The following is a 23,314-nucleotide window of genomic DNA, read 5'->3' on the forward strand; positions in this document are numbered from 1 at the left end:
CACCACTGACATCGGGTTCATGATCACCAGAGGACGTTGCCGGGCATTTAGTGGTACAAGTCTAATACATACAGAGGCCCTGAAAGGGACAGTTTAATCATCTTTGCCTGGCCATGTACTTGACAGGTTTACTTGAACAATGAAGGACAAAATGTCTGACTGGCAGCGGTGGGACTGCATGACATGAAGACTGCATGGAGCCTTGCTGGATGTCAAAAGGTATGATTAGCAGAGGATGGTTTCGATCCATCGACCTCTGGGTTATGGGCCCAGCACGCTTCCGCTGCGCCACTCTGCTCTTCGTTAAGGAAGCTAGGGCTTTCACCCGCATTTCCCTGATTTAAAACCCAATGTCAGAGCACCTGGAGACTTTCGGTAAATCAAGTGGACCTCCAAAAAGGAGGACCAGATTGGCAACTGCTCTTCCTATGCAAATCTACTTGGAAGCAAGGCACCAAAGTGGAAATGTTTCAATGTGAAATATGACCTTGTCATAAGAACGTGAATTCTTTCATTCTGAAAACACTGATGGAAAAGCGCTGAGTAGGTGCACATTCCGGTTTAAGACTTGATAGGCTTCCCTGTAACGGTATGCGCAGTCAAGGAATTACACGAGACCTTGCTGGGAATTTCCAATGACTTTGCCCATCTTCTGCCCCGCCGTTATCCTGTGTTTATGGCTAGAAATTCCAACTTCCAAGAGCTGAAGGTCGCAGTGGTGGGTTTTGAACCTACACTGATAGAGACTGCAAGTAGCCTGAGACAACACTTTCAGTTGGCAAAGACTGTTTTCGAAGGTCAACTGACAGGTGAGGTGCAAACGTCCGACTGGCAGTGGTGGGATTCGAACCCACGCCCCCTGAGGGACTGGAGCCTTAATCCAGCGCCTTAGACCACTCGGCCACACTACCTGACAGGGAGGTTTCTTTAACAGCTGAGATCTTTCGCACCTTCCTGCCATGATGCTCAGTTTAGGGAGAGAAACTCCAAATACCAGGAGCTAAATATGGCAGTGGTGGGATTTGAACCCACGCCTCCATAGAGACTGGAGCCTAAATCCAGCGCCTTAGACCACTCGGCCACACTACCTCCGCTTCCAAAGGGGTCATGTTTGGCCCGTGGTATTTCCAAGGGAGGAAACAGAAAATCAATCAAGTTCTTAACTGTCAATGTCCATCGCGACATCAGAAATGTACAGTGCTGCTATCCAACATTACTGAGCGACCAAGTGTGAAGAGCAGGAATTTCCCAGGTGTCTCTGCTTTGACCAGCACTATTTCTAAATCATGAGAACTCAAATGTTCAACTCTGGACACCACTGACATCGGGTTCATGATCACCAGAGGACGTTGCCGGGCATTTAGTGGTACAAGTCTAATACATACAGAGGCCCTGAAAGGGACAGTTTAATCATCTTTGCCTGGCCATGTACTTGACAGGTTTACTTGAACAATGAAGGACAAAATGTCTGACTGGCAGCGGTGGGACTGCATGACATGAAGACTGCATGGAGCCTTGCTGGATGTCAAAAGGTATGATTAGCAGAGGATGGTTTCGATCCATCGACCTCTGGGTTATGGGCCCAGCACGCTTCCGCTGCGCCACTCTGCTCTTCGTTAAGGAAGCTAGGGCTTTCACCCGCATTTCCCTGATTTAAACCCCAATGTCAGAGCACCTGGAGACTTTCGGTAAATCAAGTGGACCTCCAAAAAGGAGGACCAGATTGGCAACTGCTCTTCCTATGCAAATCTACTTGGAAGCAAGGCACCAAAGTGGAAATGTTTCAATGTGAAATATGACCTTGTCATAAGAACGTGAATTCTTTCATTCTGAAAACACTGATGGAAAAGCGCTGAGTAGGTGCACATTCCGGTTTAAGACTTGATAGGCTTCCCTGTAACGGTATGCGCAGTCAAGGAATTACACGAGACCTTGCTGGGAATTTCCAATGACTTTGCCCATCTTCTGCCCCGCCGTTATCCTGTGTTTATGGCTAGAAATTCCAACTTCCAAGAGCTGAAGGTCGCAGTGGTGGGTTTTGAACCTACACTGATAGAGACTGCAAGTAGCCTGAGACAACACTTTCAGTTGGCAAAGACTGTTTTCGAAGGTCAACTGACAGGTGAGGTGCAAACGTCCGACTGGCAGTGGTGGGATTCGAACCCACGCCCCCTGAGGGACTGGAGCCTTAATCCAGCGCCTTAGACCACTCGGCCACACTACCTGACAGGGAGGTTTCTTTAACAGCTGAGATCTTTCGCACCTTCCTGCCATGATGCTCAGTTTAGGGAGAGAAACTCCAAATACCAGGAGCTAAATATGGCAGTGGTGGGATTTGAACCCACGCCTCCATAGAGACTGGAGCCTAAATCCAGCGCCTTAGACCACTCGGCCACACTACCTCCGCTTCCAAAGGGGTCATGTTTGGCCCGTGGTATTTCCAAGGGAGGAAACAGAAAATCAATCAAGTTCTTAACTGTCAATGTCCATCGCGACATCAGAAATGTACAGTGCTGCTATCCAACATTACTGAGCGACCAAGTGTGAAGAGCAGGAATTTCCCAGGTGTCTCTGCTTTGACCAGCACTATTTCTAAATCATGAGAACTCAAATGTTCAACTCTGGACACCACTGACATCGGGTTCATGATCACCAGAGGACGTTGCCGGGCATTTAGTGGTACAAGTCTAATACATACAGAGGCCCTGAAAGGGACAGTTTAATCATCTTTGCCTGGCCATGTACTTGACAGGTTTACTTGAACAATGAAGGACAAAATGTCTGACTGGCAGCGGTGGGACTGCATGACATGAAGACTGCATGGAGCCTTGCTGGATGTCAAAAGGTATGATTAGCAGAGGATGGTTTCGATCCATCGACCTCTGGGTTATGGGCCCAGCACGCTTCCGCTGCGCCACTCTGCTCTTCGTTAAGGAAGCTAGGGCTTTCACCCGCATTTCCCTGATTTAAAACCCAATGTCAGAGCACCTGGAGACTTTCGGTAAATCAAGTGGACCTCCAAAAAGGAGGACCAGATTGGCAACTGCTCTTCCTATGCAAATCTACTTGGAAGCAAGGCACCAAAGTGGAAATGTTTCAATGTGAAATATGACCTTGTCATAAGAACGTGAATTCTTTCATTCTGAAAACACTGATGGAAAAGCGCTGAGTAGGTGCACATTCCGGTTTAAGACTTGATAGGCTTCCCTGTAACGGTATGCGCAGTCAAGGAATTACACGAGACCTTGCTGGGAATTTCCAATGACTTTGCCCATCTTCTGCCCCGCCGTTATCCTGTGTTTATGGCTAGAAATTCCAACTTCCAAGAGCTGAAGGTCGCAGTGGTGGGTTTTGAACCTACACTGATAGAGACTGCAAGTAGCCTGAGACAACACTTTCAGTTGGCAAAGACTGTTTTCGAAGGTCAACTGACAGGTGAGGTGCAAACGTCCGACTGGCAGTGGTGGGATTCGAACCCACGCCCCCTGAGGGACTGGAGCCTTAATCCAGCGCCTTAGACCACTCGGCCACACTACCTGACAGGGAGGTTTCTTTAACAGCTGAGATCTTTCGCACCTTCCTGCCATGATGCTCAGTTTAGGGAGAGAAACTCCAAATACCAGGAGCTAAATATGGCAGTGGTGGGATTTGAACCCACGCCTCCATAGAGACTGGAGCCTAAATCCAGCGCCTTAGACCACTCGGCCACACTACCTCCGCTTCCAAAGGGGTCATGTTTGGCCCGTGGTATTTCCAAGGGAGGAAACAGAAAATCAATCAAGTTCTTAACTGTCAATGTCCATCGCGACATCAGAAATGTACAGTGCTGCTATCCAACATTACTGAGCGACCAAGTGTGAAGAGCAGGAATTTCCCAGGTGTCTCTGCTTTGACCAGCACTATTTCTAAATCCTGAGAACTCAAATGTTCAACTCTGGACACCACTGACATCGGGTTCATGATCACCAGAGGACGTTGCCGGGCATTTAGTGGTACAAGTCTAATACATACAGAGGCCCTGAAAGGGACAGTTTAATCATCTTTGCCTGGCCATGTACTTGACAGGTTTACTTGAACAATGAAGGACAAAATGTCTGACTGGCAGCGGTGGGACTGCATGACATGAAGACTGCATGGAGCCTTGCTGGATGTCAAAAGGTATGATTAGCAGAGGATGGTTTCGATCCATCGACCTCTGGGTTATGGGCCCAGCACGCTTCCGCTGCGCCACTCTGCTCTTCGTTAAGGAAGCTAGGGCTTTCACCCGCATTTCCCTGATTTAAAACCCAATGTCAGAGCACCTGGAGACTTTCGGTAAATCAAGTGGACCTCCAAAAAGGAGGACCAGATTGGCAACTGCTCTTCCTATGCAAATCTACTTGGAAGCAAGGCACCAAAGTGGAAATGTTTCAATGTGAAATATGACCTTGTCATAAGAACGTGAATTCTTTCATTCTGAAAACACTGATGGAAAAGCGCTGAGTAGGTGCACATTCCGGTTTAAGACTTGATAGGCTTCCCTGTAACGGTATGCGCAGTCAAGGAATTACACGAGACCTTGCTGGGAATTTCCAATGACTTTGCCCATCTTCTGCCCCGCCGTTATCCTGTGTTTATGGCTAGAAATTCCAACTTCCAAGAGCTGAAGGTCGCAGTGGTGGGTTTTGAACCTACACTGATAGAGACTGCAAGTAGCCTGAGACAACACTTTCAGTTGGCAAAGACTGTTTTCGAAGGTCAACTGACAGGTGAGGTGCAAACGTCCGACTGGCAGTGGTGGGATTCGAACCCACGCCCCCTGAGGGACTGGAGCCTTAATCCAGCGCCTTAGACCACTCGGCCACACTACCTGACAGGGAGGTTTCTTTAACAGCTGAGATCTTTCGCACCTTCCTGCCATGATGCTCAGTTTAGGGAGAGAAACTCCAAATACCAGGAGCTAAATATGGCAGTGGTGGGATTTGAACCCACGCCTCCATAGAGACTGGAGCCTAAATCCAGCGCCTTAGACCACTCGGCCACACTACCTCCGCTTCCAAAGGGGTCATGTTTGGCCCGTGGTATTTCCAAGGGAGGAAACAGAAAATCAATCAAGTTCTTAACTGTCAATGTCCATCGCGACATCAGAAATGTACAGTGCTGCTATCCAACATTACTGAGCGACCAAGTGTGAAGAGCAGGAATTTCCCAGGTGTCTCTGCTTTGACCAGCACTATTTCTAAATCCTGAGAACTCAAATGTTCAACTCTGGACACCACTGACATCGGGTTCATGATCACCAGAGGACGTTGCCGGGCATTTAGTGGTACAAGTCTAATACATACAGAGGCCCTGAAAGGGACAGTTTAATCATCTTTGCCTGGCCATGTACTTGACAGGTTTACTTGAACAATGAAGGACAAAATGTCTGACTGGCAGCGGTGGGACTGCATGACATGAAGACTGCATGGAGCCTTGCTGGATGTCAAAAGGTATGATTAGCAGAGGATGGTTTCGATCCATCGACCTCTGGGTTATGGGCCCAGCACGCTTCCGCTGCGCCACTCTGCTCTTCGTTAAGGAAGCTAGGGCTTTCACCCGCATTTCCCTGATTTAAAACCCAATGTCAGAGCACCTGGAGACTTTCGGTAAATCAAGTGGACCTCCAAAAAGGAGGACCAGATTGGCAACTGCTCTTCCTATGCAAATCTACTTGGAAGCAAGGCACCAAAGTGGAAATGTTTCAATGTGAAATATGACCTTGTCATAAGAACGTGAATTCTTTCATTCTGAAAACACTGATGGAAAAGCACTGAGTAGGTGCACATTCCGGTTTAAGACTTGATAGGCTTCCCTGTAACGGTATGCGCAGTCAAGGAATTACACGAGACCTTGCTGGGAATTTCCAATGACTTTGCCCATCTTCTGCCCCGCCGTTATCCTGTGTTTATGGCTAGAAATTCCAACTTCCAAGGGCTGAAGGTCGCAGTGGTGGGTTTTGAACCTACACTGATAGAGACTGCAAGTAGCCTGAGACAACACTTTCAGTTGGCAAAGACTGTTTTCGAAGGTCAACTGACAGGTGAGGTGCAAACGTCCGACTGGCAGTGGTGGGATTCGAACCCACGCCCCCTGAGGGACTGGAGCCTTAATCCAGCGCCTTAGACCACTCGGCCACACTACCTGACAGGGAGGTTTCTTTAACAGCTGAGATCTTTCGCACCTTCCTGCCATGATGCCCAGTTTAGGGAGAGAAACTCCAAATACCAGGAGCTAAATATGGCAGTGGTGGGATTTGAACCCACGCCTCCATAGAGACTGGAGCCTAAATCCAGCGCCTTAGACCACTCGGCCACACTACCTCCGCTTCCAAAGGGGTCATGTTTGGCCCGTGGTATTTCCAAGGGAGGAAACAGAAAATCAATCAAGTTCTTAACTGTCAATGTCCATCGCGACATCAGAAATGTACAGTGCTGCTATCCAACATTACTGAGCGACCAAGTGTGAAGAGCAGGAATTTCCCAGGTGTCTCTGCTTTGACCAGCACTATTTCTAAATCATGAGAACTCAAATGTTCAACTCTGGACACCACTGACATCGGGTTCATGATCACCAGAGGACGTTGCCGGGCATTTAGTGGTACAAGTCTAATACATACAGAGGCCCTGAAAGGGACAGTTTAATCATCTTTGCCTGGCCATGTACTTGACAGGTTTACTTGAACAATGAAGGACAAAATGTCTGACTGGCAGCGGTGGGACTGCATGACATGAAGACTACATGGAGCCTTGCTGGATGTCAAAAGGTATGATTAGCAGAGGATGGTTTCGATCCATCGACCTCTGGGTTATGGGCCCAGCACGCTTCCGCTGCGCCACTCTGCTCTTCGTTAAGGAAGCTAGGGCTTTCACCCGCATTTCCCTGATTTAAAACCCAATGTCAGAGCACCTGGAGACTTTCGGTAAATCAAGTGGACCTCCAAAAAGGAGGACCAGATTGGCAACTGCTCTTCCTATGCAAATCTACTTGGAAGCAAGGCACCAAAGTGGAAATGTTTCAATGTGAAATATGACCTTGTCATAAGAACGTGAATTCTTTCATTCTGAAAACACTGATGGAAAAGCGCTGAGTAGGTGCACATTCCGGTTTAAGACTTGATAGGCTTCCCTGTAACGGTATGCGCAGTCAAGGAATTACACGAGACCTTGCTGGGAATTTCCAATGACTTTGCCCATCTTCTGCCCCGCCGTTATCCTGTGTTTATGGCTAGAAATTCCAACTTCCAAGGGCTGAAGGTCGCAGTGGTGGGTTTTGAACCTACACTGATAGAGACTGCAAGTAGCCTGAGACAACACTTTCAGTTGGCAAAGACTGTTTTCGAAGGTCAACTGACAGGTGAGGTGCAAACGTCCGACTGGCAGTGGTGGGATTCGAACCCACGCCCCCTGAGGGACTGGAGCCTTAATCCAGCGCCTTAGACCACTCGGCCACACTACCTGACAGGGAGGTTTCTTTAACAGCTGAGATCTTTCGCACCTTCCTGCCATGATGCTCAGTTTAGGGAGAGAAACTCCAAATACCAGGAGCTAAATATGGCAGTGGTGGGATTTGAACCCACGCCTCCATAGAGACTGGAGCCTAAATCCAGCGCCTTAGACCACTCGGCCACACTACCTCCGCTTCCAAAGGGGTCATGTTTGGCCCGTGGTATTTCCAAGGGAGGAAACAGAAAATCAATCAAGTTCTTAACTGTCAATGTCCATCGCGACATCAGAAATGTACAGTGCTGCTATCCAACATTACTGAGCGACCAAGTGTGAAGAGCAGGAATTTCCCAGGTGTCTCTGCTTTGACCAGCACTATTTCTAAATCCTGAGAACTCAAATGTTCAACTCTGGACACCACTGACATCGGGTTCATGATCACCAGAGGACGTTGCCGGGCATTTAGTGGTACAAGTCTAATACATACAGAGGCCCTGAAAGGGACAGTTTAATCATCTTTGCCTGGCCATGTACTTGACAGGTTTACTTGAACAATGAAGGACAAAATGTCTGACTGGCAGCGGTGGGACTGCATGACATGAAGACTGCATGGAGCCTTGCTGGATGTCAAAAGGTATGATTAGCAGAGGATGGTTTCGATCCATCGACCTCTGGGTTATGGGCCCAGCACGCTTCCGCTGCGCCACTCTGCTCTTCGTTAAGGAAGCTAGGGCTTTCACCCGCATTTCCCTGATTTAAAACCCAATGTCAGAGCACCTGGAGACTTTCGGTAAATCAAGTGGACCTCCAAAAAGGAGGACCAGATTGGCAACTGCTCTTCCTATGCAAATCTACTTGGAAGCAAGGCACCAAAGTGGAAATGTTTCAATGTGAAATATGACCTTGTCATAAGAACGTGAATTCTTTCATTCTGAAAACACTGATGGAAAAGCGCTGAGTAGGTGCACATTCCGGTTTAAGACTTGATAGGCTTCCCTGTAACGGTATGCGCAGTCAAGGAATTACACGAGACCTTGCTGGGAATTTCCAATGACTTTGCCCATCTTCTGCCCCGCCGTTATCCTGTGTTTATGGCTAGAAATTCCAACTTCCAAGGGCTGAAGGTCGCAGTGGTGGGTTTTGAACCTACACTGATAGAGACTGCAAGTAGCCTGAGACAACACTTTCAGTTGGCAAAGACTGTTTTCGAAGGTCAACTGACAGGTGAGGTGCAAACGTCCGACTGGCAGTGGTGGGATTCGAACCCACGCCCCCTGAGGGACTGGAGCCTTAATCCAGCGCCTTAGACCACTCGGCCACACTACCTGACAGGGAGGTTTCTTTAACAGCTGAGATCTTTCGCACCTTCCTGCCATGATGCTCAGTTTAGGGAGAGAAACTCCAAATACCAGGAGCTAAATATGGCAGTGGTGGGATTTGAACCCACGCCTCCATAGAGACTGGAGCCTAAATCCAGCGCCTTAGACCACTCGGCCACACTACCTCCGCTTCCAAAGGGGTCATGTTTGGCCCGTGGTATTTCCAAGGGAGGAAACAGAAAATCAATCAAGTTCTTAACTGTCAATGTCCATCGCGACATCAGAAATGTACAGTGCTGCTATCCAACATTACTGAGCGACCAAGTGTGAAGAGCAGGAATTTCCCAGGTGTCTCTGCTTTGACCAGCACTATTTCTAAATCATGAGAACTCAAATGTTCAACTCTGGACACCACTGACATCGGGTTCATGATCACCAGAGGACGTTGCCGGGCATTTAGTGGTACAAGTCTAATACATACAGAGGCCCTGAAAGGGACAGTTTAATCATCTTTGCCTGGCCATGTACTTGACAGGTTTACTTGAACAATGAAGGACAAAATGTCTGACTGGCAGCGGTGGGACTGCATGACATGAAGACTGCATGGAGCCTTGCTGGTTGTCAAAAGGTATGATTAGCAGAGGATGGTTTCGATCCATCGACCTCTGGGTTATGGGCCCAGCACGCTTCCGCTGCGCCACTCTGCTCTTCGTTAAGGAAGCTAGGGCTTTCACCCGCATTTCCCTGATTTAAAACCCAATGTCAGAGCACCTGGAGACTTTCGGTAAATCAAGTGGACCTCCAAAAAGGAGGACCAGATTGGCAACTGCTCTTCCTATGCAAATCTACTTGGAAGCAAGGCACCAAAGTGGAAATGTTTCAATGTGAAATATGACCTTGTCATAAGAACGTGAATTCTTTCATTCTGAAAACACTGATGGAAAAGCGCTGAGTAGGTGCACATTCCGGTTTAAGACTTGATAGGCTTCCCTGTAACGGTATGCGCAGTCAAGGAATTACACGAGACCTTGCTGGGAATTTCCAATGACTTTGCCCATCTTCTGCCCCGCCGTTATCCTGTGTTTATGGCTAGAAATTCCAACTTCCAAGAGCTGAAGGTCGCAGTGGTGGGTTTTGAACCTACACTGATAGAGACTGCAAGTAGCCTGAGACAACACTTTCAGTTGGCAAAGACTGTTTTCGAAGGTCAACTGACAGGTGAGGTGCAAACGTCCGACTGGCAGTGGTGGGATTCGAACCCACGCCCCCTGAGGGACTGGAGCCTTAATCCAGCGCCTTAGACCACTCGGCCACACTACCTGACAGGGAGGTTTCTTTAACAGCTGAGATCTTTCGCACCTTCCTGCCATGATGCTCAGTTTAGGGAGAGAAACTCCAAATACCAGGAGCTAAATATGGCAGTGGTGGGATTTGAACCCACGCCTCCATAGAGACTGGAGCCTAAATCCAGCGCCTTAGACCACTCGGCCACACTACCTCCGCTTCCAAAGGGGTCATGTTTGGCCCGTGGTATTTCCAAGGGAGGAAACAGAAAATCAATCAAGTTCTTAACTGTCAATGTCCATCGCGACATCAGAAATGTACAGTGCTGCTATCCAACATTACTGAGCGACCAAGTGTGAAGAGCAGGAATTTCCCAGGTGTCTCTGCTTTGACCAGCACTATTTCTAAATCCTGAGAACTCAAATGTTCAACTCTGGACACCACTGACATCGGGTTCATGATCACCAGAGGACGTTGCCGGGCATTTAGTGGTACAAGTCTAATACATACAGAGGCCCTGAAAGGGACAGTTTAATCATCTTTGCCTGGCCATGTACTTGACAGGTTTACTTGAACAATGAAGGACAAAATGTCTGACTGGCAGCGGTGGGACTGCATGACATGAAGACTGCATGGAGCCTTGCTGGATGTCAAAAGGTATGATTAGCAGAGGATGGTTTCGATCCATCGACCTCTGGGTTATGGGCCCAGCACGCTTCCGCTGCGCCACTCTGCTCTTCGTTAAGGAAGCTAGGGCTTTCACCCGCATTTCCCTGATTTAAAACCCAATGTCAGAGCACCTGGAGACTTTCGGTAAATCAAGTGGACCTCCAAAAAGGAGGACCAGATTGGCAACTGCTCTTCCTATGCAAATCTACTTGGAAGCAAGGCACCAAAGTGGAAATGTTTCAATGTGAAATATGACCTTGTCATAAGAACGTGAATTCTTTCATTCTGAAAACACTGATGGAAAAGCGCTGAGTAGGTGCACATTCCGGTTTAAGACTTGATAGGCTTCCCTGTAACGGTATGCGCAGTCAAGGAATTACACGAGACCTTGCTGGGAATTTCCAATGACTTTGCCCATCTTCTGCCCCGCCGTTATCCTGTGTTTATGGCTAGAAATTCCAACTTCCAAGAGCTGAAGGTCGCAGTGGTGGGTTTTGAACCTACACTGATAGAGACTGCAAGTAGCCTGAGACAACACTTTCAGTTGGCAAAGACTGTTTTCGAAGGTCAACTGACAGGTGAGGTGCAAACGTCCGACTGGCAGTGGTGGGATTCGAACCCACGCCCCCTGAGGGACTGGAGCCTTAATCCAGCGCCTTAGACCACTCGGCCACACTACCTGACAGGGAGGTTTCTTTAACAGCTGAGATCTTTCGCACCTTCCTGCCATGATGCCCAGTTTAGGGAGAGAAACTCCAAATACCAGGAGCTAAATATGGCAGTGGTGGGATTTGAACCCACGCCTCCATAGAGACTGGAGCCTAAATCCAGCGCCTTAGACCACTCGGCCACACTACCTCCGCTTCCAAAGGGGTCATGTTTGGCCCGTGGTATTTCCAAGGGAGGAAACAGAAAATCAATCAAGTTCTTAACTGTCAATGTCCATCGCGACATCAGAAATGTACAGTGCTGCTATCCAACATTACTGAGCGACCAAGTGTGAAGAGCAGGAATTTCCCAGGTGTCTCTGCTTTGACCAGCACTATTTCTAAATCATGAGAACTCAAATGTTCAACTCTGGACACCACTGACATCGGGTTCATGATCACCAGAGGACGTTGCCGGGCATTTAGTGGTACAAGTCTAATACATACAGAGGCCCTGAAAGGGACAGTTTAATCATCTTTGCCTGGCCATGTACTTGACAGGTTTACTTGAACAATGAAGGACAAAATGTCTGACTGGCAGCGGTGGGACTGCATGACATGAAGACTGCATGGAGCCTTGCTGGTTGTCAAAAGGTATGATTAGCAGAGGATGGTTTCGATCCATCGACCTCTGGGTTATGGGCCCAGCACGCTTCCGCTGCGCCACTCTGCTCTTCGTTAAGGAAGCTAGGGCTTTCACCCGCATTTCCCTGATTTAAAACCCAATGTCAGAGCACCTGGAGACTTTCGGTAAATCAAGTGGACCTCCAAAAAGGAGGACCAGATTGGCAACTGCTCTTCCTATGCAAATCTACTTGGAAGCAAGGCACCAAAGTGGAAATGTTTCAATGTGAAATATGACCTTGTCATAAGAACGTGAATTCTTTCATTCTGAAAACACTGATGGAAAAGCGCTGAGTAGGTGCACATTCCGGTTTAAGACTTGATAGGCTTCCCTGTAACGGTATGCGCAGTCAAGGAATTACACGAGACCTTGCTGGGAATTTCCAATGACTTTGCCCATCTTCTGCCCCGCCGTTATCCTGTGTTTATGGCTAGAAATTCCAACTTCCAAGAGCTGAAGGTCGCAGTGGTGGGTTTTGAACCTACACTGATAGAGACTGCAAGTAGCCTGAGACAACACTTTCAGTTGGCAAAGACTGTTTTCGAAGGTCAACTGACAGGTGAGGTGCAAACGTCCGACTGGCAGTGGTGGGATTCGAACCCACGCCCCCTGAGGGACTGGAGCCTTAATCCAGCGCCTTAGACCACTCGGCCACACTACCTGACAGGGAGGTTTCTTTAACAGCTGAGATCTTTCGCACCTTCCTGCCATGATGCCCAGTTTAGGGAGAGAAACTCCAAATACCAGGAGCTAAATATGGCAGTGGTGGGATTTGAACCCACGCCTCCATAGAGACTGGAGCCTAAATCCAGCGCCTTAGACCACTCGGCCACACTACCTCCGCTTCCAAAGGGGTCATGTTTGGCCCGTGGTATTTCCAAGGGAGGAAACAGAAAATCAATCAAGTTCTTAACTGTCAATGTCCATCGCGACATCAGAAATGTACAGTGCTGCTATCCAACATTACTGAGCGACCAAGTGTGAAGAGCAGGAATTTCCCAGGTGTCTCTGCTTTGACCAGCACTATTTCTAAATCATGAGAACTCAAATGTTCAACTCTGGACACCACTGACATCGGGTTCATGATCACCAGAGGACGTTGCCGGGCATTTAGTGGTACAAGTCTAATACATACAGAGGCCCTGAAAGGGACAGTTTAATCATCTTTGCCTGGCCATGTACTTGACAGGTTTACTTGAACAATGAAGGACAAAATGTCTGACTGGCAGCGGTGGGACTGCATGACATGAAGACTGCATGGAGCCTTGCTGGATGTCAAAAGGTATGATTAGCAGAGGATGGTTTCGATCCATCGACCTCTGGGTTATGGGCCCAGCACGCTTCCGCTGCGCCACTCTGCTCTTCGTTAAGGAAGCTAGGGCTTTCACCCGCATTTCCCTGATTTAAAACCCAATGTCAGAGCACCTGGAGACTTTCGGTAAATCAAGTGGACCTCCAAAAAGGAGGACCAGATTGGCAACTGCTCTTCCTATGCAAATCTACTTGGAAGCAAGGCACCAAAGTGGAAATGTTTCAATGTGAAATATGACCTTGTCATAAGAACGTGAATTCTTTCATTCTGAAAACACTGATGGAAAAGCGCTGAGTAGGTGCACATTCCGGTTTAAGACTTGATAGGCTTCCCTGTAACGGTATGCGCAGTCAAGGAATTACACGAGACCTTGCTGGGAATTTCCAATGACTTTGCCCATCTTCTGCCCCGCCGTTATCCTGTGTTTATGGCTAGAAATTCCAACTTCCAAGAGCTGAAGGTCGCAGTGGTGGGTTTTGAACCTACACTGATAGAGACTGCAAGTAGCCTGAGACAACACTTTCAGTTGGCAAAGACTGTTTTCGAAGGTCAACTGACAGGTGAGGTGCAAACGTCCGACTGGCAGTGGTGGGATTCGAACTCACGCCCCCTGAGGGACTGGAGCCTTAATCCAGCGCCTTAGACCACTCGGCCACACTACCTGACAGGGAGGTTTCTTTAACAGCTGAGATCTTTCGCACCTTCCTGCCATGATGCCCAGTTTAGGGAGAGAAACTCCAAATACCAGGAGCTAAATATGGCAGTGGTGGGATTTGAACCCACGCCTCCATAGAGACTGGAGCCTAAATCCAGCGCCTTAGACCACTCGGCCACACTACCTCCGCTTCCAAAGGGGTCATGTTTGGCCCGTGGTATTTCCAAGGGAGGAAACAGAAAATCAATCAAGTTCTTAACTGTCAATGTCCATCGCGACATCAGAAATGTACAGTGCTGCTATCCAACATTACTGAGCGACCAAGTGTGAAGAGCAGGAATTTCCCAGGTGTCTCTGCTTTGACCAGCACTATTTCTAAATCATGAGAACTCAAATGTTCAACTCTGGACACCACTGACATCGGGTTCATGATCACCAGAGGACGTTGCCGGGCATTTAGTGGTACAAGTCTAATACATACAGAGGCCCTGAAAGGGACAGTTTAATCATCTTTGCCTGGCCATGTACTTGACAGGTTTAGTTGAACAATGAAGGACAACATGTCTGACTGGCAGCGGTGGGACTGCATGACATGAAGACTGCATGGAGCCTTGCTGGATGTCAAAAGGTATGATTAGCAGAGGATGGTTTCGATCCATCGACCTCTGGGTTATGGGCCCAGCACGCTTCCGCTGCGCCACTCTGCTCTTCGTTAAGGAAGCTAGGGCTTTCACCCGCATTTCCCTGATTTAAAACCCAATGTCAGAGCACCTGGAGACTTTCGGTAAATCAAGTGGACCTCCAAAAAGGAGGACCAGATTGGCAACTGCTCTTCCTATGCAAATCTACTTGGAAGCAAGGCACCAAAGTGGAAATGTTTCAATGTGAAATATGACCTTGTCATAAGAACGTGAATTCTTTCATTCTGAAAACACTGATGGAAAAGCGCTGAGTAGGTGCACATTCCGGTTTAAGACTTGATAGGCTTCCCTGTAACGGTATGCGCAGTCAAGGAATTACACGAGACCTTGCTGGGAATTTCCAATGACTTTGCCCATCTTCTGCCCCGCCGTTATCCTGTGTTTATGGCTAGAAATTCCAACTTCCAAGAGCTGAAGGTCGCAGTGGTGGGTTTTGAACCTACACTGATAGAGACTGCAAGTAGCCTGAGACAACACTTTCAGTTGGCAAAGACTGTTTTCGAAGGTCAACTGACAGGTGAGGTGCAAACGTCCGACTGGCAGTGGTGGGATTCGAACCCACGCCCCCTGAGGGACTGGAGCCTTAATCCAGCGCCTTAGACCACTCGGCCACACTACCTGACAGGGAGGTTTCTTTAACAGCTGAGATCTTTCGCACCTTCCTGCCATGATGCTCAGTTTAGGGAGAGAAACTCCAAATACCAGGAGCTAAATATGGCAGTGGTGGGATTTGAACCCACGCCTCCATAGAGACTGGAGCCTAAATCCAGCGCCTTAGACCACTCGGCCACACTACCTCCGCTTCCAAAGGGGTCATGTTTGGCCCGTGGTATTTCCAAGGGAGGAAACAGAAAATCAATCAAGTTCTTAACTGTCAATGTCCATCGCGACATCAGAAATGTACAGTGCTGCTATCCAACATTACTGAGCGACCAAGTGTGAAGAGCAGGAATTTCCCAGGTGTCTCTGCTTTGACCAGCACTATTTCTAAATCATGAGAACTCAAATGTTCAACTCTGGACACCACTGACATCGGGTTCATGATCACCAGAGGACGTTGCCGGGCATTTAGTGGTACAAGTCTAATACATACAGAGGCCCTGAAAGGGACAGTTTAATCATCTTTGCCTGGCCATGTACTTGACAGGTTTACTTGAACAATGAAGGACAAAATGTCTGACTGGCAGCGGTGGGACTGCATGACATGAAGACTGCATGGAGCCTTGCTGGATGTCAAAAGGTATGATTAGCAGAGGATGGTTTCGATCCATCGACCTCTGGGTTATGGGCCCAGCACGCTTCCGCTGCGCCACTCTGCTCTTCGTTAAGGAAGCTAGGGCTTTCACCCGCATTTCCCTGATTTAAAACCCAATGTCAGAGCACCTGGAGACTTTCGGTAAATCAAGTGGACCTCCAAAAAGGAGGACCAGATTGGCAACTGCTCTTCCTATGCAAATCTACTTGGAAGCAAGGCACCAAAGTGGAAATGTTTCAATGTGAAATATGACCTTGTCATAAGAACGTGAATTCTTTCATTCTGAAAACACTGATGGAAAAGCACTGAGTAGGTGCACATTCCGGTTTAAGACTTGATAGGCTTCCCTGTAACGGTATGCGCAGTCAAGGAATTACACGAGACCTTGCTGGGAATTTCCAATGACTTTGCCCATCTTCTGCCCCGCCGTTATCCTGTGTTTATGGCTAGAAATTCCAACTTCCAAGAGCTGAAGGTCGCAGTGGTGGGTTTTGAACCTACACTGATAGAGACTGCAAGTAGCCTGAGACAACACTTTCAGTTGGCAAAGACTGTTTTCGAAGGTCAACTGACAGGTGAGGTGCAAACGTCCGACTGGCAGTGGTGGGATTCGAACCCACGCCCCCTGAGGGACTGGAGCCTTAATCCAGCGCCTTAGACCACTCGGCCACACTACCTGACAGGGAGGTTTCTTTAACAGCTGAGATCTTTCGCACCTTCCTGCCATGATGCTCAGTTTAGGGAGAGAAACTCCAAATACCAGGAGCTAAATATGGCAGTGGTGGGATTTGAACCCACGCCTCCATAGAGACTGGAGCCTAAATCCAGCGCCTTAGACCACTCGGCCACACTACCTCCGCTTCCAAAGGGGTCATGTTTGGCCCGTGGTATTTCCAAGGGAGGAAACAGAAAATCAATCAAGTTCTTAACTGTCAATGTCCATCGCGACATCAGAAATGTACAGTGCTGCTATCCAACATTACTGAGCGACCAAGTGTGAAGAGCAGGAATTTCCCAGGTGTCTCTGCTTTGACCAGCACTATTTCTAAATCATGAGAACTCAAATGTTCAACTCTGGACACCACTGACATCGGGTTCATGATCACCAGAGGACGTTGCCGGGCATTTAGTGGTACAAGTCTAATACATACAGAGGCCCTGAAAGGGACAGTTTAATCATCTTTGCCTGGCCATGTACTTGACAGGTTTACTTGAACAATGAAGGACAAAATGTCTGACTGGCAGCGGTGGGACTGCATGACATGAAGACTGCATGGAGCCTTGCTGGATGTCAAAAGGTATGATTAGCAGAGGATGGTTTCGATCCATCGACCTCTGGGTTATGGGCCCAGCACGCTTCCGCTGCGCCACTCTGCTCTTCGTTAAGGAAGCTAGGGCTTTCACCCGCATTTCCCTGATTTAAAACCCAATGTCAGAGCACCTGGAGACTTTCGGTAAATCAAGTGGACCTCCAAAAAGGAGGACCAGATTGGCAACTGCTCTTCCTATGCAAATCTACTTGGAAGCAAGGCACCAAAGTGGAAATGTTTCAATGTGAAATATGACCTTGTCATAAGAACGTGAATTCTTTCATTCTGAAAACACTGATGGAAAAGCACTGAGTAGGTGCACATTCCGGTTTAAGACTTGATAGGCTTCCCTGTAACGGTATGCGCAGTCAAGGAATTACACGAGACCTTGCTGGGAATTTCCAATGACTTTGCCCATCTTCTGCCCCGCCGTTATCCTGTGTTTATGGCTAGAAATTCCAACTTCCAAGAGCTGAAGGTCGCAGTGGTGGGTTTTGAACCTACACTGATAGAGACTGCAAGTAGCCTGAGACAACACTTTCAGTTGGCAAAGACTGTTTTCAAAGGTCAACTGACAGGTGAGGTGCAAACGTCCGACTGGCAGTGGTGGGATTCGAACCCACGCCCCCTAAGGGACTGGAGCCTTAATCCAGCGCCTTAGACCTTACTCGGCCACACTACCTGACAGGGAGGTTTCTTTAACAGCTGAGATCTTTCGCACCTTCCTGCCATGATGCTCAGTTTAGGGAGAGAAACTCCAAATACCATGAGCTAAATATGGCAGTGGTGGGATTTGAACCCACGCCTCCATAGAGACTGGAACCTAAATCCAGCGCCTTAGACCACTCGGCCACACTACCTCCGCTTCCAAAGGGGTCATGTTTGGCCCGTGGTATTTCCAAGGGAGGAAACAGAAAATCAATCAAGTTCTTAACTGTCAATGTCCATCGCGACATCAGAAATGTACAGTGCTGCTATCCAACATTACTGAGCGACCAAGTGTGAAGAGCAGGAATTTCCCAGGTGTCTCTGCTTTGACCAGCACTATTTCTAAATCATGAGAACTCAAATGTTCAACTCTGGACACCACTGACATCGGGTTCATGATCACCAGAGGACGTTGCCGCGCATTTAGTGGTACAAGTCTAATACATACAGAGGCCCTGAAAGGGACAGTTTAATCATCTTTGCCTGGCCATGTACTTGACAGGTTTACTTGAACAATGAAGGACAAAATGTCTGACTGGCAGCGGTGGGACTGCATGACATGAAGACTGCATGGAGCCTTGCTGGATGTCAAAAGGTATGATTAGCAGAGGATGGTTTCGATCCATCGACCTCTGGGTTATGGGCCCAGCACGCTTCCGCTGCGCCACTCTGCTCTTCGTTAAGGAAGCTAGGGCTTTCACCCGCATTTCCCTGATTTAAAACCCAATGTCAGAGCACCTGGAGACTTTCGGTAAATCAAGTGGACCTCCAAAAAGGAGGACCAGATTGGCAACTGCTCTTCCTATGCAAATCTACTTGGAAGCAAGGCACCAAAGTGGAAATGTTTCAATGTGAAATATGACCTTGTCATAAGAACGTGAATTCTTTCATTCTGAAAACACTGATGGAAAAGCGCTGAGTAGGTGCACATTCCGCATTAAGACTTGATAGGCTTCCCTGTAACGGTATGCGCAGTCAAGGAATTACACGAGACCTTGCTGGGAATTTCCAATGACTTTGCCCATCTTCTGCCCCGCCGTTATCCTGTGTTTATGGCTAGAAATTCCAACTTCCAAGAGCTGAAGTTCGCAGTGGTGGGTTTTGAACCTACACTGATAGAGACTGCAAGTAGCCTGAGACAACACTTTCAGTTGGCAAAGACTGTTTTCGAAGGTCAACTGACAGGTGAGGTGCAAACGTCCGACTGGCAGTGGTGGGATTCGAACCCACGCCCCCTGAGGGACTGGAGCCTTAATCCAGCACCTTAGACCACTCGGCCACACTACCTGACAGGGAGGTTTCTTTAACAGCTGAGATCTTTCGCACCTTCCTGCCATGATGCTCAGTTTAGGGAGAGAAACTCCAAATACCAGGAGCTAAATATGGCAGTGGTGGGATTTGAACCCACGCCTCCATAGAGACTGGAGCCTAAATCCAGCGCCTTAGACCACTCGGCCACACTACCTCCGCTTCCAAAGGGGTCATGTTTGGCCCGTGGTATTTCCAAGGGAGGAAACAGAAAATCAATCAAGTTCTTAACTGTCAATGTCCATCGCGACATCAGAAATGTACAGTGCTGCTATCCAACATTACTGAGCGACCAAGTGTGAAGAGCAGGAATTTCCCAGGTGTCTCTGCTTTGACCAGCACTATTTCTAAATCATGAGAACTCAAATGTTCAACTCTGGACACAACTGACATCGGGTTCATGATCACCAGAGGACGTTGCCGGGCATTTAGTGGTACAAGTCTAATACATACAGAGGCCCTGAAAGGGACAGTTTAATCATCTTTGCCTGGCCATGTACTTGACAGGTTTACTTGAACAATGAAGGACAAAATGTCTGACTGGCAGCGGTGGGACTGCATGACATGAAGACTGCATGGAGCCTTGCTGGATGTCAAAAGGTATGATTAGCAGAGGATGGTTTCGATCCATCGACCTCTGGGTTATGGGCCCAGCACGCTTCCGCTGCGCCACTCTGCTCTTCGTTAAGGAAGCTAGGGCTTTCACCCGCATTTCCCTGATTTAAAACCCAATGTCAGAGCACCTGGAGACTTTCGGTAAATCAAGTGGACCTCCAAAAAGGAGGACCAGATTGGCAACTGCTCTTCCTATGCAAATCTACTTGGAAGCAAGGCACCAAAGTGGAAATGTTTCAATGTGAAATATGACCTTGTCATAAGAACGTGAATTCTTTCATTCTGAAAACACTGATGGAAAAGCGCTGAGTAGGTGCACATTCCGGTTTAAGACTTGATAGGCTTCCCTGTAACGGTATGCGCAGTCAAGGAATTACACGAGACCTTGCTGGGAATTTCCAATGACTTTGCCCATCTTCTGCCCCGCCGTTATCCTGTGTTTATGGCTAGAAATTCCAACTTCCAAGAGCTGAAGGTCGCAGTGGTGGGTTTTGAACCTACACTGATAGAGACTGCAAGTAGCCTGAGACAACACTTTCAGTTGGCAAAGACTGTTTTCGAAGGTCAACTGACAGGTGAGGTGCAAACGTCCGACTGGCAGTGGTGGGATTCGAACCCACGCCCCCTGAGGGACTGGAGCCTTAATCCAGCGCCTTAGACCACTCGGCCACACTACCTGACAGGGAGGTTTCTTTAACAGCTGAGATCTTTCGCACCTTCCTGCCATGATGCTCAGTTTAGGGAGAGAAACTCCAAATACCAGGAGCTAAATATGGCAGTGGTGGGCTTTGAACCCACGCCTCCATAGAGACTGGAACCTAAATCCAGCGCCTTAGACCACTCGGCCACACTACCTCCGCTTCCAAAGGGGTCATGTTTGGCCCGTGGTATTTCCAAGGGAGGAAACAGAAAATCAATCAAGTTCTTAACTGTCAAGTTAAGAACTTGATTGCGACATCAGAAATGTACAGTGCTGCTATCCAACATTACTGAGCGACCAAGTGTGAAGAGCAGGAATTTCCCAGGTGTCTCTGCTTTGACCAGCACTATTTCTAAATCATGAGAACTCAAATGTTCAACTCTGGACACCACTGACATCGGGTTCATGATCACCAGAGGACGTTGCCGCGCATTTAGTGGTACAAGTCTAATACATACAGAGGCCCTGAAAGGGACAGTTTAATCATCTTTGCCTGGCCATGTACTTGACAGGTTTACTTGAACAATGAAGGACAAAATGTCTGACTGGCAGCGGTGGGACTGCATGACATGAAGACTGCATGGAGCCTTGCTGGATGTCAAAAGGTATGATTAGCAGAGGATGGTTTCGATCCATCGACCTCTGGGTTATGGGCCCAGCACGCTTCCGCTGCGCCACTCTGCTCTTCGTTAAGGAAGCTAGGGCTTTCACCCGCATTTCCCTGATTTAAAACCCAATGTCAGAGCACCTGGAGACTTTCGGTAAATCAAGTGGACCTCCAAAAAGGAGGACCAGATTAGCAACTACTCTTCCTATGCAAATCTACTTGGAAGCAAGGCACCAAAGTGGAAATGTTTCAATGTGAAATATGACCTTGTCATAAGAACGTGAATTCTTTCATTCTGAAAACACTGATGGAAAAGCGCTGAGTAGGTGCACATTCCGGTTTAAGACTTGATAGGCTTCCCTGTAACGGTATGCGCAGTCAAGGAATTACACGAGACCTTGCTGGGAATTTCCAATGACTTTGCCCATCTTCTGCCCCGCCGTTATCCTGTGTTTATGGCTAGAAATTCCAACTTCCAAGAGCTGAAGGTCGCAGTGGTGGGTTTTGAACCTACACTGATAGAGACTGCAAGTAGCCTGAGACAACACTTTCAGTTGGCAAAGACTGTTTTCGAAGGTCAACTGACAGGTGAGGTGCAAACGTCCGACTGGCAGTGGTGGGATTCGAACCCACGCCCCCTGAGGGACTGGAGCCTTAATCCAGCGCCTTAGACCACTCGGCCACACTACCTGACAGGGAGGTTTCTTTAACAGCTGAGATCTTTCGCACCTTCCTGCCATGATGCCCAGTTTATGGAGAGAAACTCCAAATACCAGGAGCTAAATATGGCAGTGGTGGGATTTGAACCCACGCCTCCATAGAGACTGGAGCCTAAATCCAGCGCCTTAGACCACTCGGCCACACTACCTCCGCTTCCAAAGGGGTCATGTTTGGCCCGTGGTATTTCCAAGGGAGGAAACAGAAAATCAATCAAGTTCTTAACTGTCAATGTCCATCGCGACATCAGAAATGTACAGTGCTGCTATCCAACATTACTGAGCGACCAAGTGTGAAGAGCAGGAATTTCCCAGGTGTCTCTGCTTTGACCAGCACTATTTCTAAATCATGAGAACTCAAATGTTCAACTCTGGACACCACTGACATCGGGTTCATGATCACCAGAGGACGTTGCCGCGCATTTAGTGGTACAAGTCTAATACATACAGAGGCCCTGAAAGGGACAGTTTAATCATCTTTGCCTGGCCATGTACTTGACAGGTTTACTTGAACAATGAAGGACAAAATGTCTGACTGGCAGCGGTGGGACTGCATGACATGAAGACTGCATGGAGCCTTGCTGGATGTCAAAAGGTATGATTAGCAGAGGATGGTTTCGATCCATCGACCTCTGGGTTATGGGCCCAGCACGCTTCCGCTGCGCCACTCTGCTCTTCGTTAAGGAAGCTAGGGCTTTCACCCGCATTTCCCTGATTTAAAACCCAATGTCAGAGCACCTGGAGACTTTCGGTAAATCAAGTGGACCTCCAAAAAGGAGGACCAGATTGGCAACTGCTCTTCCTATGCAAGGCATAGGAAGAGCCTTGGAAGCAAGGCACCAAAGTGGAAATGTTTCAATGTGAAATATGACCTTGTCATAAGAACGTGAATTCTTTCATTCTGAAAACACTGATGGAAAAGCGCTGAGTAGGTGCACATTCCGCATTAAGACTTGATAGGCTTCCCTGTAACGGTATGCGCAGTCAAGGAATTACACGAGACCTTGCTGGGAATTTCCAATGACTTTGCCCATCTTCTGCCCCGCCGTTATCCTGTGTTTATGGCTAGAAATTCCAACTTCCAAGAGCTGAAGTTCGCAGTGGTGGGTTTTGAACCTACACTGATAGAGACTGCAAGTAGCCTGAGACAACACTTTCAGTTGGCAAAGACTGTTTTCGAAGGTCAACTGACAGGTGAGGTGCAAACGTCCGACTGGCAGTGGTGGGATTCGAACCCACGCCCCCTGAGGGACTAGAGCCTTAATCCAGCACCTTAGACCACTCGGCCACACTACCTGACAGGGAGGTTTCTTTAACAGCTGAGATCTTTCGCACCTTCCTGCCATGATGCTCAGTTTAG

General features: G+C 48.2%; 35 non-coding genes across 35 annotated transcripts; all 35 read right to left on the reverse strand.

The window, feature by feature from the left end:
* Positions 1-829: 829 nt before the first annotated feature.
* trnal-aag (transfer RNA leucine (anticodon AAG)) lies at positions 830-911 on the reverse strand. Its single transcript has one exon. It is a non-coding gene; the product is annotated as a tRNA-Leu (tRNA).
* Positions 912-1,007: 96 nt separating this feature from the next.
* Positions 1,008-1,089, reverse strand: trnal-uag (transfer RNA leucine (anticodon UAG)). The gene has a single exon. It is a non-coding gene; the product is annotated as a tRNA-Leu (tRNA).
* Positions 1,090-2,142: 1,053 nt separating this feature from the next.
* trnal-aag (transfer RNA leucine (anticodon AAG)) lies at positions 2,143-2,224 on the reverse strand. The gene has a single exon. It is a non-coding gene; the product is annotated as a tRNA-Leu (tRNA).
* Positions 2,225-2,320: 96 nt separating this feature from the next.
* Positions 2,321-2,402, reverse strand: trnal-uag (transfer RNA leucine (anticodon UAG)). The gene has a single exon. It is a non-coding gene; the product is annotated as a tRNA-Leu (tRNA).
* Positions 2,403-3,455: 1,053 nt separating this feature from the next.
* Positions 3,456-3,537, reverse strand: trnal-aag (transfer RNA leucine (anticodon AAG)). Its single transcript has one exon. It is a non-coding gene; the product is annotated as a tRNA-Leu (tRNA).
* Positions 3,538-3,633: 96 nt separating this feature from the next.
* On the reverse strand, positions 3,634-3,715 carry trnal-uag (transfer RNA leucine (anticodon UAG)). Its single transcript has one exon. It is a non-coding gene; the product is annotated as a tRNA-Leu (tRNA).
* Positions 3,716-4,768: 1,053 nt separating this feature from the next.
* trnal-aag (transfer RNA leucine (anticodon AAG)) lies at positions 4,769-4,850 on the reverse strand. Its single transcript has one exon. It is a non-coding gene; the product is annotated as a tRNA-Leu (tRNA).
* Positions 4,851-4,946: 96 nt separating this feature from the next.
* On the reverse strand, positions 4,947-5,028 carry trnal-uag (transfer RNA leucine (anticodon UAG)). The gene has a single exon. It is a non-coding gene; the product is annotated as a tRNA-Leu (tRNA).
* Positions 5,029-6,081: 1,053 nt separating this feature from the next.
* Positions 6,082-6,163, reverse strand: trnal-aag (transfer RNA leucine (anticodon AAG)). The gene has a single exon. It is a non-coding gene; the product is annotated as a tRNA-Leu (tRNA).
* Positions 6,164-6,259: 96 nt separating this feature from the next.
* On the reverse strand, positions 6,260-6,341 carry trnal-uag (transfer RNA leucine (anticodon UAG)). The gene has a single exon. It is a non-coding gene; the product is annotated as a tRNA-Leu (tRNA).
* Positions 6,342-7,394: 1,053 nt separating this feature from the next.
* trnal-aag (transfer RNA leucine (anticodon AAG)) lies at positions 7,395-7,476 on the reverse strand. The gene has a single exon. It is a non-coding gene; the product is annotated as a tRNA-Leu (tRNA).
* Positions 7,477-7,572: 96 nt separating this feature from the next.
* trnal-uag (transfer RNA leucine (anticodon UAG)) lies at positions 7,573-7,654 on the reverse strand. The gene has a single exon. It is a non-coding gene; the product is annotated as a tRNA-Leu (tRNA).
* Positions 7,655-8,707: 1,053 nt separating this feature from the next.
* trnal-aag (transfer RNA leucine (anticodon AAG)) lies at positions 8,708-8,789 on the reverse strand. Its single transcript has one exon. It is a non-coding gene; the product is annotated as a tRNA-Leu (tRNA).
* A 96-nt stretch (positions 8,790-8,885) lies between these two features.
* trnal-uag (transfer RNA leucine (anticodon UAG)) lies at positions 8,886-8,967 on the reverse strand. The gene has a single exon. It is a non-coding gene; the product is annotated as a tRNA-Leu (tRNA).
* Positions 8,968-10,020: 1,053 nt separating this feature from the next.
* On the reverse strand, positions 10,021-10,102 carry trnal-aag (transfer RNA leucine (anticodon AAG)). Its single transcript has one exon. It is a non-coding gene; the product is annotated as a tRNA-Leu (tRNA).
* Positions 10,103-10,198: 96 nt separating this feature from the next.
* trnal-uag (transfer RNA leucine (anticodon UAG)) lies at positions 10,199-10,280 on the reverse strand. The gene has a single exon. It is a non-coding gene; the product is annotated as a tRNA-Leu (tRNA).
* A 1,053-nt stretch (positions 10,281-11,333) lies between these two features.
* On the reverse strand, positions 11,334-11,415 carry trnal-aag (transfer RNA leucine (anticodon AAG)). The gene has a single exon. It is a non-coding gene; the product is annotated as a tRNA-Leu (tRNA).
* A 96-nt stretch (positions 11,416-11,511) lies between these two features.
* Positions 11,512-11,593, reverse strand: trnal-uag (transfer RNA leucine (anticodon UAG)). Its single transcript has one exon. It is a non-coding gene; the product is annotated as a tRNA-Leu (tRNA).
* A 1,053-nt stretch (positions 11,594-12,646) lies between these two features.
* trnal-aag (transfer RNA leucine (anticodon AAG)) lies at positions 12,647-12,728 on the reverse strand. Its single transcript has one exon. It is a non-coding gene; the product is annotated as a tRNA-Leu (tRNA).
* A 96-nt stretch (positions 12,729-12,824) lies between these two features.
* trnal-uag (transfer RNA leucine (anticodon UAG)) lies at positions 12,825-12,906 on the reverse strand. The gene has a single exon. It is a non-coding gene; the product is annotated as a tRNA-Leu (tRNA).
* A 1,053-nt stretch (positions 12,907-13,959) lies between these two features.
* On the reverse strand, positions 13,960-14,041 carry trnal-aag (transfer RNA leucine (anticodon AAG)). The gene has a single exon. It is a non-coding gene; the product is annotated as a tRNA-Leu (tRNA).
* A 96-nt stretch (positions 14,042-14,137) lies between these two features.
* trnal-uag (transfer RNA leucine (anticodon UAG)) lies at positions 14,138-14,219 on the reverse strand. The gene has a single exon. It is a non-coding gene; the product is annotated as a tRNA-Leu (tRNA).
* Positions 14,220-15,272: 1,053 nt separating this feature from the next.
* Positions 15,273-15,354, reverse strand: trnal-aag (transfer RNA leucine (anticodon AAG)). The gene has a single exon. It is a non-coding gene; the product is annotated as a tRNA-Leu (tRNA).
* A 96-nt stretch (positions 15,355-15,450) lies between these two features.
* trnal-uag (transfer RNA leucine (anticodon UAG)) lies at positions 15,451-15,532 on the reverse strand. Its single transcript has one exon. It is a non-coding gene; the product is annotated as a tRNA-Leu (tRNA).
* Positions 15,533-16,585: 1,053 nt separating this feature from the next.
* On the reverse strand, positions 16,586-16,667 carry trnal-aag (transfer RNA leucine (anticodon AAG)). Its single transcript has one exon. It is a non-coding gene; the product is annotated as a tRNA-Leu (tRNA).
* A 96-nt stretch (positions 16,668-16,763) lies between these two features.
* trnal-uag (transfer RNA leucine (anticodon UAG)) lies at positions 16,764-16,845 on the reverse strand. Its single transcript has one exon. It is a non-coding gene; the product is annotated as a tRNA-Leu (tRNA).
* A 1,053-nt stretch (positions 16,846-17,898) lies between these two features.
* Positions 17,899-17,982, reverse strand: trnal-aag (transfer RNA leucine (anticodon AAG)). The gene has a single exon. It is a non-coding gene; the product is annotated as a tRNA-Leu (tRNA).
* A 96-nt stretch (positions 17,983-18,078) lies between these two features.
* trnal-uag (transfer RNA leucine (anticodon UAG)) lies at positions 18,079-18,160 on the reverse strand. Its single transcript has one exon. It is a non-coding gene; the product is annotated as a tRNA-Leu (tRNA).
* A 1,053-nt stretch (positions 18,161-19,213) lies between these two features.
* trnal-aag (transfer RNA leucine (anticodon AAG)) lies at positions 19,214-19,295 on the reverse strand. Its single transcript has one exon. It is a non-coding gene; the product is annotated as a tRNA-Leu (tRNA).
* Positions 19,296-19,391: 96 nt separating this feature from the next.
* Positions 19,392-19,473, reverse strand: trnal-uag (transfer RNA leucine (anticodon UAG)). Its single transcript has one exon. It is a non-coding gene; the product is annotated as a tRNA-Leu (tRNA).
* Positions 19,474-20,526: 1,053 nt separating this feature from the next.
* Positions 20,527-20,608, reverse strand: trnal-aag (transfer RNA leucine (anticodon AAG)). Its single transcript has one exon. It is a non-coding gene; the product is annotated as a tRNA-Leu (tRNA).
* Positions 20,609-20,704: 96 nt separating this feature from the next.
* On the reverse strand, positions 20,705-20,786 carry trnal-uag (transfer RNA leucine (anticodon UAG)). The gene has a single exon. It is a non-coding gene; the product is annotated as a tRNA-Leu (tRNA).
* A 1,060-nt stretch (positions 20,787-21,846) lies between these two features.
* On the reverse strand, positions 21,847-21,928 carry trnal-aag (transfer RNA leucine (anticodon AAG)). Its single transcript has one exon. It is a non-coding gene; the product is annotated as a tRNA-Leu (tRNA).
* Positions 21,929-22,024: 96 nt separating this feature from the next.
* trnal-uag (transfer RNA leucine (anticodon UAG)) lies at positions 22,025-22,106 on the reverse strand. Its single transcript has one exon. It is a non-coding gene; the product is annotated as a tRNA-Leu (tRNA).
* Positions 22,107-23,168: 1,062 nt separating this feature from the next.
* trnal-aag (transfer RNA leucine (anticodon AAG)) lies at positions 23,169-23,250 on the reverse strand. The gene has a single exon. It is a non-coding gene; the product is annotated as a tRNA-Leu (tRNA).
* Between the last annotated feature and the right edge of the window lie 64 nt (positions 23,251-23,314).

This window comes from Thunnus thynnus, chromosome 9 (genome assembly GCF_963924715.1).
Source record: "Thunnus thynnus chromosome 9, fThuThy2.1, whole genome shotgun sequence".
Classification (NCBI taxonomy): domain Eukaryota; kingdom Metazoa; phylum Chordata; class Actinopteri; order Scombriformes; family Scombridae; genus Thunnus; species Thunnus thynnus.